The sequence below is a fragment of the Pleurodeles waltl genome, chromosome 10 (genome assembly GCF_031143425.1).
Source record: "Pleurodeles waltl isolate 20211129_DDA chromosome 10, aPleWal1.hap1.20221129, whole genome shotgun sequence".
Lineage (NCBI taxonomy): Eukaryota > Metazoa > Chordata > Amphibia > Caudata > Salamandridae > Pleurodeles > Pleurodeles waltl.
The window spans coordinates 326,553,537-326,569,853 of record NC_090449.1 but is presented as its reverse complement, the minus strand read 5'-3'; the positions used below and the strand labels follow the sequence as shown (position 1 = coordinate 326,569,853).

Below are 16,317 nucleotides of genomic sequence, written 5' to 3'. Positions count from 1 at the left end.
AGGGTGCGAGAGGTCCCAGGTTCAAATCCCGGACAAGCCCATTTTAGCGGAAAACAATCAAATCCTGCTCAAAATACACAACCCCTCAACATTTCTCATTCCACTCGAAGCATTGTTGCGCAAAACATATTTTTTGCCTCAGGCGAAAAATGGATTACAATGCCTTGGCTTCCTTCCTGCTTGCTCTCAGTGCGCCCTGTGTGATGATTTCACAGGCTCTCCTTCCTGGCATTTAGGCATCAGATATTTGTCTGTCTCTGCCCGCAGCTGTGGGATTTTTCAGGACGTCTGAGTGTATGCATGCTGGCTGACACCGCTGCAATTTTCACACTTACCCCTCGCATTCCGAGCAACTGCTGATAAAGTATAGAGGAAATCGTGCAAACATATGAGGGGAACTGTGCTCCTTCAGTCAAACCAGCAAGCTTGTTTCTGTAGTGTAGTGGTTATCACGTTCGCCTCACATGCGAAAGGTCCCCGGTTCGAGACCGGGCAGAAACACTTGGCAGCAGCAGCTTTTGTGTTTGCTCCCTAAAACCTCAGTCTCTCTCAATGCACACTTAGACAGAAATGACCTTTAAAAACTTGTGACCTGTGTAAAACGTGCTTTACTATTGCAGGACGCTAAAAAGTTATCTGCATCCCTCGGTGGTCGTGCATGTGCATTGTTTCTTGTTCTGTTTTTTTTTTTTTTTCTTGGCCATGTTATATTGTGGGGCCTTTAAAGCTGTGACTTTGATAGGAACATTGCAAGCGGCAAAATCAACAAGTGCAGACTGAAGAGTCCGACCTGCACACTGTTTTGGCTGTCAGGATGGCCGAGTGGTCTAAGGCGCCAGACTCAAGAGAGCTTGATCTTCAGTGAAGCTGAGCCTTCTGGTCTCTTCATGGAGGCGTGGGTTCAAATCCCACTTCTGACAGGTGTATTTTCTTCCCTTAAATCTTGCTCTGCTTGCAGAGCCAGCTCCTCACACCACTATCTTTGGAAGCTGCTGTGGCATGTGAGGAGAAATCCACCAACCCATCGGCTGGGCCCTCAATCAAAATTCTGTGTATTACTGGAAGGGGCGTCTCAGGCACACCTTCTGTTAGAGCTGCACTTTATGACAGTAACTACCATGCTGGTTTCTACTTAAGCAGTTGATTCTATCGTTTGAAGTGAGGCTCTCCTGCCACCTTTTGGGCAAAGAAGACACTGCCCCTGCAACAACACAGGCAGACAAGCTCAAACTAGGTTTCTTGGTTAGGTGGGCGGAGCATATTGGCAATGGTGCCTCCTCGTGACTTGCAATTTACATGAAGAAGACAGAGAGGCAGCTGGGAGTAGGCAGTACCCATGAACCCCTGAACACTGTCTTGCGACTAGCACACAATTCTGAAATGAGGCGGGGGAAAGGAGGTGATTTCCCCATCAAGGGCCATTCCGGGAAATCAGCCACCCTGCGTCTCCCAGGTGAGTGTTTCAGGCCTATGAGCCACTAATATAAATCTCGCCTGATCGAGCGCTGATCGAGCAAGTGTGCTTGAATCCAAGAGGCATGCTCCTCTGGCTCAAGAGCTAGCAGGCCCTTCAGTGCTTCTGGTTGGGAAGTCTAAGGTGCAAGGGTCCATGACTTGCAGCGGGTTACAACTACCAGAAAGGGTCTGCTTTTCACATCAGTGCCCTAGTTCAGCTCACTGGCACAGGGCATTTTGACTACCTCTTGCCTTGCTAGAGACAAACAAAAAATCCTTGACAGAAAACATCAATTGCTATGGCACGCTTAGAGAGAGAGAGCCTCCAAATGGCCCTGCTTTTCGGAAAGACGCTTCAGAAGATGTTTCAAATGACTATGCAGCGGCAGTCTAGTTGGTATAGGGGTATGATTCTCGCTTCGGGTGTGAGAGGACCTCGGTTCAAATCCCAGACAAACCCCTACCTTTATAGGTTCAGTCTGTGTTTTAAACAGGAGTATTTCTGCTTTTCACTCTTGTAAGATGTCATGTTGCAATGCAATACATGCTTTATACTGGCGTCAAGACGGTTCAGCATCATGAAGGTATGCGAGATTTCTTTGCAACTGCTTTTCTGTGCTGGAGCAGCAGTGCTCGTAGGAACATTAAATGCACAGTGCTTCTCCATGGTAATTTCGGGTCCAGTTCTGAAATCACCTCTTGGAATGAAAGTGATCCCAGTTCCTTTCTTCCAAGGGAAGAGATCGTGTTCCGGAAGGCTCAGCTTTGAGCGTCATGAACATTGGCCCTCATCCTTGCATCCCAGTCCAATGCATAGCCACATAAAGCAAGCAGGTGTGTCTGTTTCCATAGTGTGGTGGTTCCAGTACAATGCATAGCCACATGAAGCAAGCCGGCAAGTGTGTCTGTTTGTCTAGTGTAGTGGTTATCATGCGCACCTCACATGCGAAAGGTCCCTGGTTCGAGTCGCTGGGCTTTTTCACAGTATTTGCATTTCCTGCCTCACCTGACAGGCAAGCTGAGATAAAAGAGACTGTGTCTATCCCTCACCATCGTGAGGTACTACGCTCCTGGGGCATCTGTCACAGCTCACCAAGAGGAGTTGCGCCAGCTTACGGCAGTCAGTTGCTCACTGTTTGACCTTTGCAATGAAGCCTGAGCCTACAGCATTCAAGCCAGCCAAGGAAGGAAGGTACGAGAGCGAAAATAGCTTTCCTGCCCTCACCAAGAACACACACCTTGAGCAAATAAAGTGCCAGACTTACAAGGCCCTATCGCCACCGGAGCATCACTTTTAGTGACGCCCCGGTGGCACTATGCACTGCGCGGTATTTACAAGATGGCGTTCAGCCACTTTTTGTGGCTTAACACACCTTGTAAATACGGCCCCTTAGCACGCAGCGCGTTCCCTGGAAGGGGCGTGCAATGGGTGTTGTTGGGAGTGTGCCACAGCAACACCATAGCATTTTGATGCTGCTCCAGATTTAGGAGTTGGCGTAAATCTGCGTCAGCACAAAAATCCAACGCCATCCCAGGGGTGTCGTTAGAGTGGCGCACTGAGGAGAAATGTTTTCATTTCTCCTTGTTTTTGCTCTTTCTATGTGTGATGCATTCTGCAGCACACATAGAAGTAAGAGCAAATCACCATTGAAGATTTTTTTTTTGGGCAGGAAGGTGTCCCTTCCTGCACAAAAACAATTTCCCCCTCAACGCAGTCATCCTTGTACCATGGTGCAAGAACGGCTGCGTTGGCGCTCAGCAGCTAATTTAGAGCTGGCGCAGGGGGAAGCACAGGGGTGCGCTGTATTCTACTAAATACGGCGCTTCCCTGCATTTTGAAAATGACGGCGCGTGGGGCTTGCAAATTTGGCACAGCGTCGCGCTTAGTCATTTTCTTGTAAATCTGGGCCAAAATGTCTAAAGGATAGAGGCTTTTTATGTCATGTTCGATGAAGACCATGCAAATGACTCTAGTCGTACTGCAGAAGAGAGCACCATGTGCAGTTTCTTGCTTTGGGATGTAGTCTCCCACTCTCTGTCACCAACCCTCCGAGCAGGGTCGGAGCCGTTGCATTTCTGTGCCCAGGCTCGTTGGTCTAGGGGTATGATTCTCGCTTAGGGTGCGAGAGGTCCCAGGTTCAAATCCCGGACGAGCCCATTTTAGCGGAAAACAATCAAATCCTGCTCAAAATACACAACCCCTCAACATTTCTCATTCCATTCGAAGCATTGTTGCACAAAACATATTTTTTGCCTCAGGCGAAAAATGGATTACAATGCCTTGGCTTCCTTCCTGCTTGCTCTCAGTGCGCCCTGTGTGATGATTTCACAGGCTCTCCTTCCTGGCATTTAGGCATCAGATATTTGTCTGTCTCTGCCCGCAGCTGTGGGATTTTTCAGGACGTCTGAGTGTATGCATGCTGGCTGACACCGCTGCAATTTTCACACTTACCCCTCGCATTCCAAGCAACTGCTGATAAAGTATAGAGGAAATCGTGCAAACATATGAGGGGAACTGTGCTCCTTCAGTCAAACCAGCAAGCTTGTTTCTGTAGTGTAGTGGTTATCACGTTCGCCTCACACGCGAAAGGTCCCCGGTTCGAGACCGGGCAGAAACACTTGGCAGCAGCAGCTTTTGTGTTTGCTCCCTAAAACCTCAGTCTCTCTCAATGCACACTTAGACAGAAATGACCTTTAAAAACTTGTGACCTGTGTAAAACGTGCTTTACTATTGCAGGACGCTAAAAAGTTATCTGCATCCCTCGGTGGTCGTGCATGTGCATTGTTTCTTGTTCTGTTTTTTTTTTTTTTTCTTGGCCATGTTATATTGTGGGGCCTTTAAAGCTGTGACTTTGATAGGAACATTGCAAGCGGCAAAATCAACAAGTGCAGACTGAAGAGTCCGACCTGCACACTGTTTTGGCTGTCAGGATGGCCGAATGGTCTAAGGCGCCAGACTCAAGAGAGCTTGATCTTCAGTGAAGCTGAGCCTTCTGGTCTCTTCATGGAGGCGTGGGTTCAAATTCCACTTCTGACAGGTGTATTTTCTTCCCTTAAATCTTGCTCTGCTTGCAGAGCCAGCTCCTCACACCACTATCTTTGGAAGCTGCTGTGGCATGTGAGGAGAAATCCACCAACCCATCGGCTGGGCCCTCAATCAAAATTCTGTGTATTACTGGAAGGGGCGTCTCAGGCACACCTTCTGTTAGAGCTGCACTTTATGACAGTAACTACCATGCTGGTTTCTACTTAAGCAGTTGATTCTATCGTTTGAAGTGAGGCTCTCCTGCCACCTTTTGGGCAAAGAAGACACTGCCCCTGCAACAACACAGGCAGACAAGCTCAAACTAGGTTTCTTGGTTAGGTGGGCGGAGCATATTGGCAATGGTGCCTCCTCGTGACTTGCAATTTACATGAAGAAGACAGAGAGGCAGCTGGGAGTAGGCAGTACCCATGAACCCCTGAACACTGTCTTGCGACTAGCACACAATTCTGAAATGAGGCGGGGGAAAGGAGGTGATTTCCCCATCAAGGGCCATTCCGGGAAATCAGCCACCCTGCGTCTCCCAGGTGAGTGTTTCAGGCCTATGAGCCACTAATATAAATCTCGCCTGATCGAGCGCTGATCGAGCAAGTGTGCTTGAATCCAAGAGGCATGCTCCTCTGGCTCAAGAGCTAGCAGGCCCTTCAGTGCTTCTGGATGGGAAGTCTAAGGTGCAAGGGTCCATGACTTGCAGCGGGTTACAACTACCAGAAAGGGTCTGCTTTTCACATCAGTGCCCTAGTTCAGCTCACTGGCACAGGGCATTTTGACTACCTCTTGCCTTGCTAGAGACAAACAAAAAATCCTTGACAGAAAACATCAATTGCTATGGCACGCTTAGAGAGAGAGAGCCTCCAAATGGCCCTGCTTTTCGGAAAGACGCTTCAGAAGATGTTTCAAATGACTATGCAGCGGCAGTCTAGTTGGTATAGGGGTATGATTCTCGCTTCGGGTGTGAGAGGACCTCGGTTCAAATCCCACACAAACCCCTACCTTTATAGGTTCAGTCTGTGTTTTAAACAGGAGTATTTCTGCTTTTCACTCTTGTAAGATGTCATGTTGCAATGCAATACATGCTTTATACTGGCGTCGAGACGGTTCAGCATCATGAAGGTATGCGAGATTTCTTTGCAACTGCTTTTCTGTGCTGGAGCAGCAGTGCTCGTAGGAACATTAAATGCACAGTGCTTCTCCATGGTAATTTCGGGTCCAGTTCTGAAATCACCTCTTGGAATGAAAGTGATCCCAGTTCCTTTCTTCCAAGGGAAGAGATCGTGTTCCGGAAGGCTCAGCTTTGAGCGTCATGAACATTGGCCCTCATCCTTGCATCCCAGTCCAATGCATAGCCACATAAAGCAAGCAGGTGTGTCTGTTTCCATAGTGTGGTGGTTCCAGTACAATGCATAGCCACATGAAGCAAGCCGGCAAGTGTGTCTGTTTGTCTAGTGTAGTGGTTATCATGCGCACCTCACATGCGAAAGGTCCCTGGTTCGAGTCGCTGGGCTTTTTCACAGTATTTGCATTTCCTGCCTCACCTGACAGGCAAGCTGAGATAAAAGAGACTGTGTCTATCCCTCACCATCGTGAGGTACTACGCTCCTGGGGCATCTGTCACAGCTCACCAAGAGGAGTTGCGCCAGCTTACGGCAGTCAGTTGCTCACTGTTTGACCTTTGCAATGAAGCCTGAGCCTACAGCATTCAAGCCAGCCAAGGAAGGAAGGTACGAGAGCGAAAATAGCTTTCCTGCCCTCACCAAGAACACACACCTTGAGCAAATAAAGTGCCAGACTTACAAGGCCCTATCGCCACCGGAGCATCACTTTTAGTGACGCCCCGGTGGCACTATGCACTGCGCGGTATTTACAAGATGCCGTTCAGCCACTTTTTGTGGCTTAACACCACCTTGTAAATACGGCCCCTTAGCACGCAGCGCGTTCCCTGGAAGGGGCGTGCAATGGGTGTTGTTGGGAGTGTGCCACAGCAACACCATAGCATTTTGATGCTGCTCCAGATTTAGGAGTTGGCGTAAATCTGCGTCAGCACCAAAATCCAACGCCATCCCAGGGGTGTCGTTAGAGTGGCGCACTGAGGAGAAATGTTTTCATTTCTCCTTGTTTTTGCTCTTTCTATGTGTGATGCATTCTGCAGCACACATAGAAGTAAGAGCAAATCACCATTGAAGATTTTTTTTTGGGGCAGGAAGGTGTCCCTTCCTGCACAAAAACAATTTCCCCCTCAACGCAGTCATCCTTGTACCATGGTGCAAGAACGGCTGCGTTGGCGCTCAGCAGCTAATTTAGAGCTGGCGCAGGGGGAAGCACAGGGGTGCGCTGTATTCTACTAAATACGGCGCTTCCCTGCATTTTGAAAATGACGGCGCGTGGGGCTTGCAAATTTGGCACAGCGTCGCGCTTAGTCATTTTCTTGTAAATCTGGGCCAAAATGTCTAAAGGATAGAGGCTTTTTATGTCATGTTCGATGAAGACCATGCAAATGACTCTAGTCGTACTGCAGAAGAGAGCACCATGTGCAGTTTCTTGCTTTGGGATGTAGTCTCCCACTCTCTGTCACCAACCCTCCGAGCAGGGTCGGAGCCGTTGCATTTCTGTGCCCAGGCTCGTTGGTCTAGGGGTATGATTCTCGCTTAGGGTGCGAGAGGTCCCAGGTTCAAATCCCAGACGAGCCCATTTTAGCGGAAAACAATCAAATCCTGCTCAAAATACACAACCCCTCAACATTTCTCATTCCACTCGAAGCATTGTTGCGCAAAACTTATTTTTTGCCTCAGGCGAAAAATGGATTACAATGCCTTGGCTTCCTTCCTGCTTGCTCTCAGTGCGCCCTGTGTGATGATTTCACAGGCTCTCCTTCCTGGCATTTAGGCATCAGATATTTGTCTGTCTCTGCCCGCAGCTGTGGGATTTTTCAGGATGTCTGAGTGTATGCATGCTGGCTGACACCGCTGCAATTTTCACACTTACCCCTCGCATTCCAAGCAACTGCTGATAAAGTATAGAGGAAATCGTGCAAACATATGAGGGGAACTGTGCTCCTTCAGTCAAACCAGCAAGCTTGTTTCTGTAGTGTAGTGGTTATCACGTTTGCCTCACACGCGAAAGGTCCCCGGTTCGAGACCGGGCAGAAACACTTGGCAGCAGCAGCTTTTGTGTTTGCTCCCTAAAACCTCAGTCTCTCTCAATGCACACTTAGACAGAAATGACCTTTAAAAACTTGTGACCTGTGTAAAACATGCTTTACTATTGCAGGACGCTAAAAAGTTATCTGCATCCCTCGGTGGTCGTGCATGTGCATTGTTTCTTGTTCTGTTTTTTTTTTTTTTTCTTGGCCATGTTATATTGTGGGGCCTTTAAAGCTGTGACTTTGATAGGAACATTGCAAGTGGCAAAATCAACAAGTGCAGACTGAAGAGTCCGACCTGCACACTGTTTTGGCTGTCAGGATGGCCGAGTGGTCTAAGGCGCCAGACTCAAGAGAGCTTGATCTTCAGTGAAGCTGAGCCTTCTGGTCTCTTCATGGAGGCGTGGGTTCAAATCCCACTTCTGACAGGTGTATTTTCTTCCCTTAAATCTTGCTCTGCTTGCAGAGCCAGCTCCTCACACCACTATCTTTGGAAGCTGCTGTGGCATGTGAGGAGAAATCCACCAACCCATCGGCTGGGCCCTCAATCAAAATTCTGTGTATTACTGGAAGGGGCGTCTCAGGCACACCTTCTGTTAGAGCTGCACTTTATGACAGTAACTACCATGCTGGTTTCTACTTAAGCAGTTGATTCTATTGTTTGAAGTGAGGCTCTCCTGCCACCTTTTGGGCAAAGAAGACACTGCCCCTGCAACAACACAGGCAGACAAGCTCAAACTAGGTTTCTTGGTTAGGTGGGCGGAGCATATTGGCAATGGTGCCTCCTCGTGACTTGCAATTTACATGAAGAAGACAGAGAGGCAGCTGGGAGTAGGCAGTACCCATGAACCCCTGAACACTGTCTTGCGACTAGCACACAATTCTGAAATGAGGCGGGGGAAAGGAGGTGATTTCCCCATCAAGGGCCATTCCGGGAAATCAGCCACCCTGCGTCTCCCAGGTGAGTGTTTCAGGCCTATGAGCCACTAATATAAATCTCGCCTGATCGAGCGCTGATCGAGCAAGTGTGCTTGAATCCAAGAGGCATGCTCCTCTGGCTCAAGAGCTAGCAGGCCCTTCAGTGCTTCTGGTTGGGAAGTCTAAGGTGCAAGGGTCCATGACTTGCAGCGGGTTACAACTACCAGAAAGGGTCTGCTTTTCACATCAGTGCCCTAGTTCAGCTCACTGGCACAGGGCATTTTGACTACCTCTTGCCTTGCTAGAGACAAACAAAAAATCCTTGACAGAAAACATCAATTGCTATGGCACGCTTAGAGAGAGAGAGCCTCCAAATGGCCCTGCTTTTCGGAAAGACGCTTCAGAAGATGTTTCAAATGACTATGCAGCGGCAGTCTAGTTGGTATAGGGGTATGATTCTCGCTTCGGGTGTGAGAGGACCTCGGTTCAAATCCCAGACAAACCCCTACCTTTATAGGTTCAGTCTGTGTTTTAAACAGGAGTATTTCTGCTTTTCACTCTTGTAAGATGTCATGTTGCAATGCAATACATGCTTTATACTGGCGTCGAGACGGTTCAGCATCATGAAGGTATGCGAGATTTCTTTGCAACTGCTTTTCTGTGCTGGAGCAGCAGTGCTCGTAGGAACATTAAATGCACAGTGCTTCTCCATGGTAATTTCGGGTCCAGTTCTGAAATCACCTCTTGGAATGAAAGTGATCCCAGTTCCTTTCTTCCAAGGGAAGAGATCGTGTTCCGAAAGGCTCAGCTTTGAGCGTCATGAACATTGGCCCTCATCCTTGCATCCCAGTCCAATGCATAGCCACATAAAGCAAGCAGGTGTGTCTGTTTCCATAGTGTGGTGGTTCCAGTACAATGCATAGCCACATGAAGCAAGCCGGCAAGTGTGTCTGTTTGTCTAGTGTAGTGGTTATCATGCGCACCTCACATGCGAAAGGTCCCTGGTTCTAGTCGCTGGGCTTTTTCACAGTATTTGCATTTCTTGCCTCACCTGACAGGCAAGCTGAGATAAAAGAGACTGTGTCTATCCCTCACCATCGTGAGGTACTACGCTCCTGGGGCATCTGTCACAGCTCACCAAGAGGAGTTGCGCCAGCTTACGGCAGTCAGTTGCTCACTGTTTGACCTTTGCAATGAAGCCTGAGCCTACAGCATTCAAGCCACCCAAGGAAGGAAGGTACGAGAGCGAAAATAGCTTTCCTGCCCTCACCAAGAACACACACCTTGAGCAAATAAAGTGCCAGACTTACAAGGCCCTATCGCCACCGGAGCATCACTTTTAGTGACGCCCCGGTGGCACTACGCACTGCGCGGTATTTACAAGATGGCGTTCAGCCACTTTTTGTGGCTTAACACCACCTTGTAAATACGGCCCCTTAGCACGCAGCGCGTTCCCTGGAAGGGGCGTGCAATGGGTGTTGTTGGGAGTGTGCCACAGCAACACCATAGCATTTTGATGCTGCTCCAGATTTAGGAGTTGGCGTAAATCTGCGTCAGCACCAAAATCCAACGCCATCCCAGGGGTGTCGTTAGAGTGGCGCACTGAGGAGAAATGTTTTCATTTCTCCTTGTTTTTGCTCTTTCTATGTGTGATGCATTCTGCAGCACACATAGAAGTAAGAGCAAATCACCATTGAAGATTTTTTTTTGGGGCAGGAAGGTGTCCCTTCCTGCACAAAAACAATTTCCCCCTCAACGCAGTCATCGTTGTACCATGGTGCAAGAACGGCTGCGTTGGCGCTCAGCAGCTAATTTAGAGCTGGCGCAGGGGGAAGCACAGGGGTGCGCTGTATTCTACTAAATACGGCGCTTCCCTGCATTTTGAAAATGACGGCGCGTGGGGCTTGCAAATTTGGCACAGCGTCGCGCTTAGTCATTTTCTTGTAAATCTGGGCCAAAATGTCTAAAGGATAGAGGCTTTTTATGTCATGTTCGATGAAGACCATGCAAATGACTCTAGTCGTACTGCAGAAGAGAGCACCATGTGCAGTTTCTTGCTTTGGGATGTAGTCTCCCACTCTCTGTCACCAACCCTCCGAGCAGGGTCGGAGCCGTCGCATTTCTGTGCCCAGGCTCGTTGGTCTAGGGGTATGATTCTCGCTTAGGGTGCGAGAGGTCCCAGGTTCAAATCCAGGACGAGCCCATTTTAGCGGAAAACAATCAAATCCTGCTCAAAATACACAACCCCTCAACATTTCTCATTCCACTCGAAGCATTGTTGCGCAAAACATATTTTTTGCCTCAGGCGAAAAATGGATTACAATGCCTTGGCTTCCTTCCTGCTTGCTCTCAGTGCGCCCTGTGTGATGATTTCACAGGCTCTCCTTCCTGGCATTTAGGCATCAGATATTTGTCTGTCTCTGCCCGCAGCTGTGGGATTTTTCAGGACGTCTGAGTGTATGCATGCTGGCTGACACCGCTGCAATTTTCACACTTACCCCTCGCATTCCGAGCAACTGCTGATAAAGTATAGAGGAAATCGTGCAAACATATGAGGGGAACTGTGCTCCTTCAGTCAAACCAGCAAGCTTGTTTCTGTAGTGTAGTGGTTATCATGTTTGCCTCACATGCGAAAGGTCCCCGGTTCGAGACCGGGCAGAAACACTTGGCAGCAGCAGCTTTTGTGTTTGCTCCCTAAAACCTCAGTCTCTCTCAATGCACACTTAGACAGAAATGACCTTTAAAAACTTGTGACCTGTGTAAAACGTGCTTTACTATTGCAGGACGCTAAAAAGTTATCTGCATCCCTCGGTGGTCGTGCATGTGCATTGTTTCTTGTTCTGTTTTTTTTTTTTTTTCTTGGCCATGTTATATTGTGGGGCCTTTAAAGCTGTGACTTTGATAGGAACATTGCAAGCGGCAAAATCAACAAGTGCAGACTGAAGAGTCCGACCTGCACACTGTTTTGGCTGTCAGGATGGCCGAGTGGTCTAAGGCGCCAGACTCAAGAGAGCTTGATCTTCAGTGAAGCTGAGCCTTCTGGTCTCTTCATGGAGGCGTGGGTTCAAATCCCACTTCTGACAGGTGTATTTTCTTCCCTTAAATCTTGCTCTGCTTTGGAAGCTGCTGTGGCATGTGAGGAGAAATCCACCAACCCATCGGCTGGGCCCTCAATCAAAATTCTGTGTATTACTGGAAGGGGCGTCTCAGGCACACCTTCTGTTAGAGCTGCACTTTATGACAGTAACTACCATGCTGGTTTCTACTTAAGCAGTTAATTCTATCGTTTGAAGTGAGGCTCTCCTGCCACCTTTTGGGCAAAGAAGACACTGCCCCTGCAACAACACAGGCAGACAAGCTCAAACTAGGTTTCTTGGTTAGGTGGGCGGAGCATATTGGCAATGGTGCCTCCTCGTGACTTGCAATTTACATGAAGAAGACAGAGAGGCAGCTGGGAGTAGGCAGTACCCATGAACCCCTGAACACTGTCTTGCGACTAGCACACAATTCTGAAATGAGGCGGGGGAAAGGAGGTGATTTCCCCATCAAGGGCCATTCCGGGAAATCAGCCACCCTGCGTCTCCCAGGTGAGTGTTTCAGGCCTATGAGCCACTAATATAAATCTCGCCTGATCGAGCGCTGATCGAGCAAGTGTGCTTGAATCCAAGAGGCATGCTCCTCTGGCTCAAGAGCTAGCAGGCCCTTCAGTGCTTCTGGTTGGGAAGTCTAAGGTGCAAGGGTCCATGACTTGCAGCGGGTTACAACTACCAGAAAGGGTCTGCTTTTCACATCAGTGCCCTAGTTCAGCTCACTGGCACAGGGCATTTTGACTACCTCTTGCCTTGCTAGAGACAAACAAAAAATCCTTGACAGAAAACATCAATTGCTATGGCACGCTTAGAGAGAGAGAGCCTCCAAATGGCCCTGCTTTTCGGAAAGACGCTTCAGAAGATGTTTCAAATGACTATGCTGCGGCAGTCTAGTTGGTATAGGGGTATGATTCTCGCTTCGGGTGTGAGAGGACCTCGGTTCAAATCCCAGACAAACCCCTACCTTTATAGGTTCAGTCTGTGTTTTAAACAGGAGTATTTATGCTTTTCACTCTTGTAAGATGTCATGTTGCAATTCAATACATGCTTTATACTGGCGTCGAGACGGTTCAGCATCATGAAGGTATGCGAGATTTCTTTGCAACTGCTTTTCTGTGCTGGAGCAGCAGTGCTCGTAGGAACATTAAATGCACAGTGCTTCTCCATGGTAATTTCGGGTCCAGTTCTGAAATCACCTCTTGGAATGAAAGTGATCCCAGTTCCTTTCTTCCAAGGGAAGAGATCGTGTTCCGGAAGGCTCAGCTTTGAGCGTCATGAACATTGGCCCTCATCCTTGCATCCCAGTCCAATGCATAGCCACATAAAGCAAGCAGGTGTGTCTGTTTCCATAGTGTGGTGGTTCCAGTACAATGCATAGCCACATGAAGCAAGCCGGCAAGTGTGTCTGTTTGTCTAGTGTAGTGGTTATCATGCGCACCTCACATGCGAAAGGTCCCTGGTTCGAGTCGCTGGGCTTTTTCACAGTATTTGCATTTCCTGCCTCACCTGACAGGCAAGCTGAGATAAAAGAGACTGTGTCTATCCCTCACCATCGTGAGGTACTACGCTCCTGGGGCATCTGTCACAGCTCACCAAGAGGAGTTGCGCCAGCTTACTGCAGTCAGTTGCTCACTGTTTGACCTTTGCAATGAAGCCTGAGCCTACAGCATTCAAGCCAGCCAAGGAAGGAAGGTACGAGAGCGAAAATAGCTTTCCTGCCCTCACCAAGAACACACACCTTGAGCAAATAAAGTGCCAGACTTACAAGGTCCTATCGCCACCGGAGCATCACTTTTAGTGACGCCCCGGTGGCACTATGCACTGCGCGGTATTTACAAGATGGCGTTCAGCCACTTTTTGTGGCTTAACACCACCTTGTAAAAACGGCCCCTTAGCACGCAGCGCGTTCCCTGGAAGGGGCGTGCAATGGGTGTTGTTGGGAGTGTGCCACAGCAACACCATAGCATTTTGATGCTGCTCCAGATTTAGGAGTTGGCGTAAATCTGCGTCAGCACCAAAATCCAACGCCATCCCAGGGGTGTCGTTAGAGTGGCGCACTGAGGAGAAATGTTTTCATTTCTCCTTGTTTTTGCTCCTTCTATGTGTGATGCATTCTGCAGCACACATAGAAGTAAGAGCAAATCACCATTGAAGATTTTTTTTTTGGGCAGGAAGGTGTCCCTTCCTGCACAAAAACAATTTCCCCCTCAACGCAGTCATCCTTGTACCATGGTGCAAGAACGGCTGCGTTGGCGCTCAGCAGCTAATTTAGAGCTGGCGCAGGGGGAAGCACAGGGGTGCGCTGTATTCTACTAAATACGGCGCTTCCCTGCATTTTGAAAATGACGGCGCGTGGGGCTTGCAAATTTGGCACAGCGTCGCGCTTAGTCATTTTCTTGTAAATCTGGGCCAAAATGTCTAAAGGATAGAGGCTTTTTATGTCATGTTCGATGAAGACCATGCAAATGACTCTAGTCGTACTGCAGAAGAGATCACCATGTGCAGTTTCTTGCTTTGGGATGTAGTCTCCCACTCTCTGTCACCAACCCTTCGAGCAGGGTCGGAGCCGTTGCATTTCTGTGCCCAGGCTCGTTGGTCTAGGGGTATGATTCTCGCTTAGGGTGCGATTGGTCCCAGGTTCAAATCCCGGACGAGCCCATTTTAGCGGAAAACAATCAAATCCTGCTCAAAATACACTACCCCTCAACATTTCTCATTCCACTCGAAGCATTGTTGCGCAAAACATATTTTTTGCCTCAGGCGAAAAATGGATTACAATGCCTTGGCTTTCTTCCTGCTTGCTCTCAGTGCGCCCTGTGTGATGATTTCACAGGCTCTCCTTCCTGGCATTTAGGCATCAGATATTTGTCTGTCTCTGCCCGCAGCTGTGGGATTTTTCAGGACGTCTGAGTGTATGCATGCTGGCTGACACCGCTGCAATTTTCACACTTACCCCTCGCATTCCGAGCAACTGCTGATAAAGTATAGAGGAAATCGTGCAAACATATGAGGGGAACTGTGCTCCTTCAGTCAAACCAGCAAGCTTGTTTCTGTAGTGTAGTGGTTATCACGTTCGCCTCACACGCGAAAGGTCCCCCGTTCGAGACCGGGCAGAAACACTTGGCAGCAGCAGCTTTTGTGTTTGCTCCCTAAAACCTCAGTCTCTCTCAATGCACACTTAGACAGAAATGACCTTTAAAAACTTGTGACCTGTGTAAAACGTGCTTTACTATTGCAGGACGCTAAAAAGTTATCTGCATCCCTCGGTGGTCGTGCATGTGCATTGTTTCTTGTTCTGTATTTTTTTTTTTTTCTTGGCCATGTTATATTGTGGGGCCTTTAAAGCTGTGACTTTGATAGGAACATTGCAAGCGGCAAAATCAACAAGTGCAGACTGAAGAGTCCGACCTGCACACTGTTTCGGCTGTCAGGATGGCCGAGTGGTCTAAGGCGCCAGACTCAAGAGAGCTTGATCTTCAGTGAAGCTGAGCCTTCTGGTCTCTTCATGGAGGAGTGGGTTCAAATCCCACTTCTGACAGGTGTATTTTCTTCCCTTAAATCTTGCTCTGCTTTGGAAGCTGCTGTGGCATGTGAGGAGAAATCCACCAACCCATCGGCTGGGCCCTCAATCAAAATTCTGTGTATTACTGGAAGGGGCGTCTCAGGCACACCTTCTGTTAGAGCTGCACTTTATGACAGTAACTACCATGCTGGTTTCTACTTAAGCAGTTGATTCTATCGTTTGAAGTGAGGCTCTCCTGCCACCTTTTGGGCAAAGAAGACACTGCCCCTGCAACAACACAGGCAGACAAGCTCAAACTAGGTTTCTTGGTTAGGTGGGCGGAGCATATTGGCAATGGTGCCTCCTCGTGACTTGCAATTTACATGAAGAAGACAGAGAGGCAGCTGGGAGTAGGCAGTACCCATGAACCCCTGAACACTGTCTTGCGACTAGCACACAATTCTGAAATGAGGCGGGGGAAAGGAGGTGATTTCCCCATCAAGGGCCATTCCGGGAAATCAGCCACCCTGCGTCTCCCAGGTGAGTGTTTCAGGCCTATGAGCCACTAATATAAATCTCGCCTGATCGAGCCTCATCAAGCACTGATCGAGCAAGTGTGCTTGAATCCAAGAGGCATGCTCCTCTGGCTCAAGAGCTAGCAGGCCCTTCAGTGCTTCTGGTTGGGAAGTCTAAGGTGCAAGGGTCCATGACTTGCAGCGGGTTACAACTACCAGAAAGGGTCTGCTTTTCACATCAGTGCCCTAGTTCAGCTCACTGGCACAGGGCATTTTGACTACCTCTTGCCTTGCTAGAGACAAACAAAAAATCCTTGACAGAAAACATCAATTGCTATGGCACGCTTAGAGAGAGAGAGCCTCCAAATGGCCCTGCTTTTCGGAAAGACGCTTCAGAAGATGTTTCAAATGACTATGCAGCGGCAGTCTAGTTGGTATAGGGGTATGATTCTCGCTTCGGGTGTGAGAGGACCTCGGTTCAAATCCCAGACAAACCCCTACCTTTATAGGTTCAGTCTGTGTTTTAAACAGGAGTATTTCTGCTTTTCACTCTTGTAAGATATCATGTTGCAATGCAATACATGCTTTATACTGGCGTCGAGACGGTTCAGCATCATGAAGGTATGCGAGATTTCTTTGCAACTGCTTTTCTGTGC

The 16,317-nt window shown here is 48.6% G+C and overlaps 9 non-coding genes across 9 annotated transcripts; all 9 read left to right on the top strand.

Annotated features, from left to right (window-relative positions):
• Window positions 1–428: 428 nt before the first annotated feature.
• Window positions 429–501, top strand: TRNAV-CAC (transfer RNA valine (anticodon CAC)). The gene has a single exon. It is a non-coding gene; the product is annotated as a tRNA-Val (tRNA).
• Window positions 502–808: 307 nt separating this feature from the next.
• TRNAL-CAA (transfer RNA leucine (anticodon CAA)) lies at window positions 809–920 on the top strand. Its single transcript has 2 exons — window positions 809–846; window positions 875–920. It is a non-coding gene; the product is annotated as a tRNA-Leu (tRNA).
• A 2,620-nt stretch (window positions 921–3,540) lies between these two features.
• TRNAP-AGG (transfer RNA proline (anticodon AGG)) lies at window positions 3,541–3,612 on the top strand. The gene has a single exon. It is a non-coding gene; the product is annotated as a tRNA-Pro (tRNA).
• A 388-nt stretch (window positions 3,613–4,000) lies between these two features.
• Window positions 4,001–4,073, top strand: TRNAV-CAC (transfer RNA valine (anticodon CAC)). Its single transcript has one exon. It is a non-coding gene; the product is annotated as a tRNA-Val (tRNA).
• Window positions 4,074–7,573: 3,500 nt separating this feature from the next.
• TRNAV-CAC (transfer RNA valine (anticodon CAC)) lies at window positions 7,574–7,646 on the top strand. Its single transcript has one exon. It is a non-coding gene; the product is annotated as a tRNA-Val (tRNA).
• Window positions 7,647–7,953: 307 nt separating this feature from the next.
• On the top strand, window positions 7,954–8,065 carry TRNAL-CAA (transfer RNA leucine (anticodon CAA)). The gene is made up of 2 exons: window positions 7,954–7,991; window positions 8,020–8,065. It is a non-coding gene; the product is annotated as a tRNA-Leu (tRNA).
• Window positions 8,066–11,146: 3,081 nt separating this feature from the next.
• On the top strand, window positions 11,147–11,219 carry TRNAV-CAC (transfer RNA valine (anticodon CAC)). Its single transcript has one exon. It is a non-coding gene; the product is annotated as a tRNA-Val (tRNA).
• A 307-nt stretch (window positions 11,220–11,526) lies between these two features.
• Window positions 11,527–11,638, top strand: TRNAL-CAA (transfer RNA leucine (anticodon CAA)). The gene is made up of 2 exons: window positions 11,527–11,564; window positions 11,593–11,638. It is a non-coding gene; the product is annotated as a tRNA-Leu (tRNA).
• A 3,052-nt stretch (window positions 11,639–14,690) lies between these two features.
• TRNAV-CAC (transfer RNA valine (anticodon CAC)) lies at window positions 14,691–14,763 on the top strand. The gene has a single exon. It is a non-coding gene; the product is annotated as a tRNA-Val (tRNA).
• The last annotated feature ends 1,554 nt before the right edge of the window (window positions 14,764–16,317 follow it).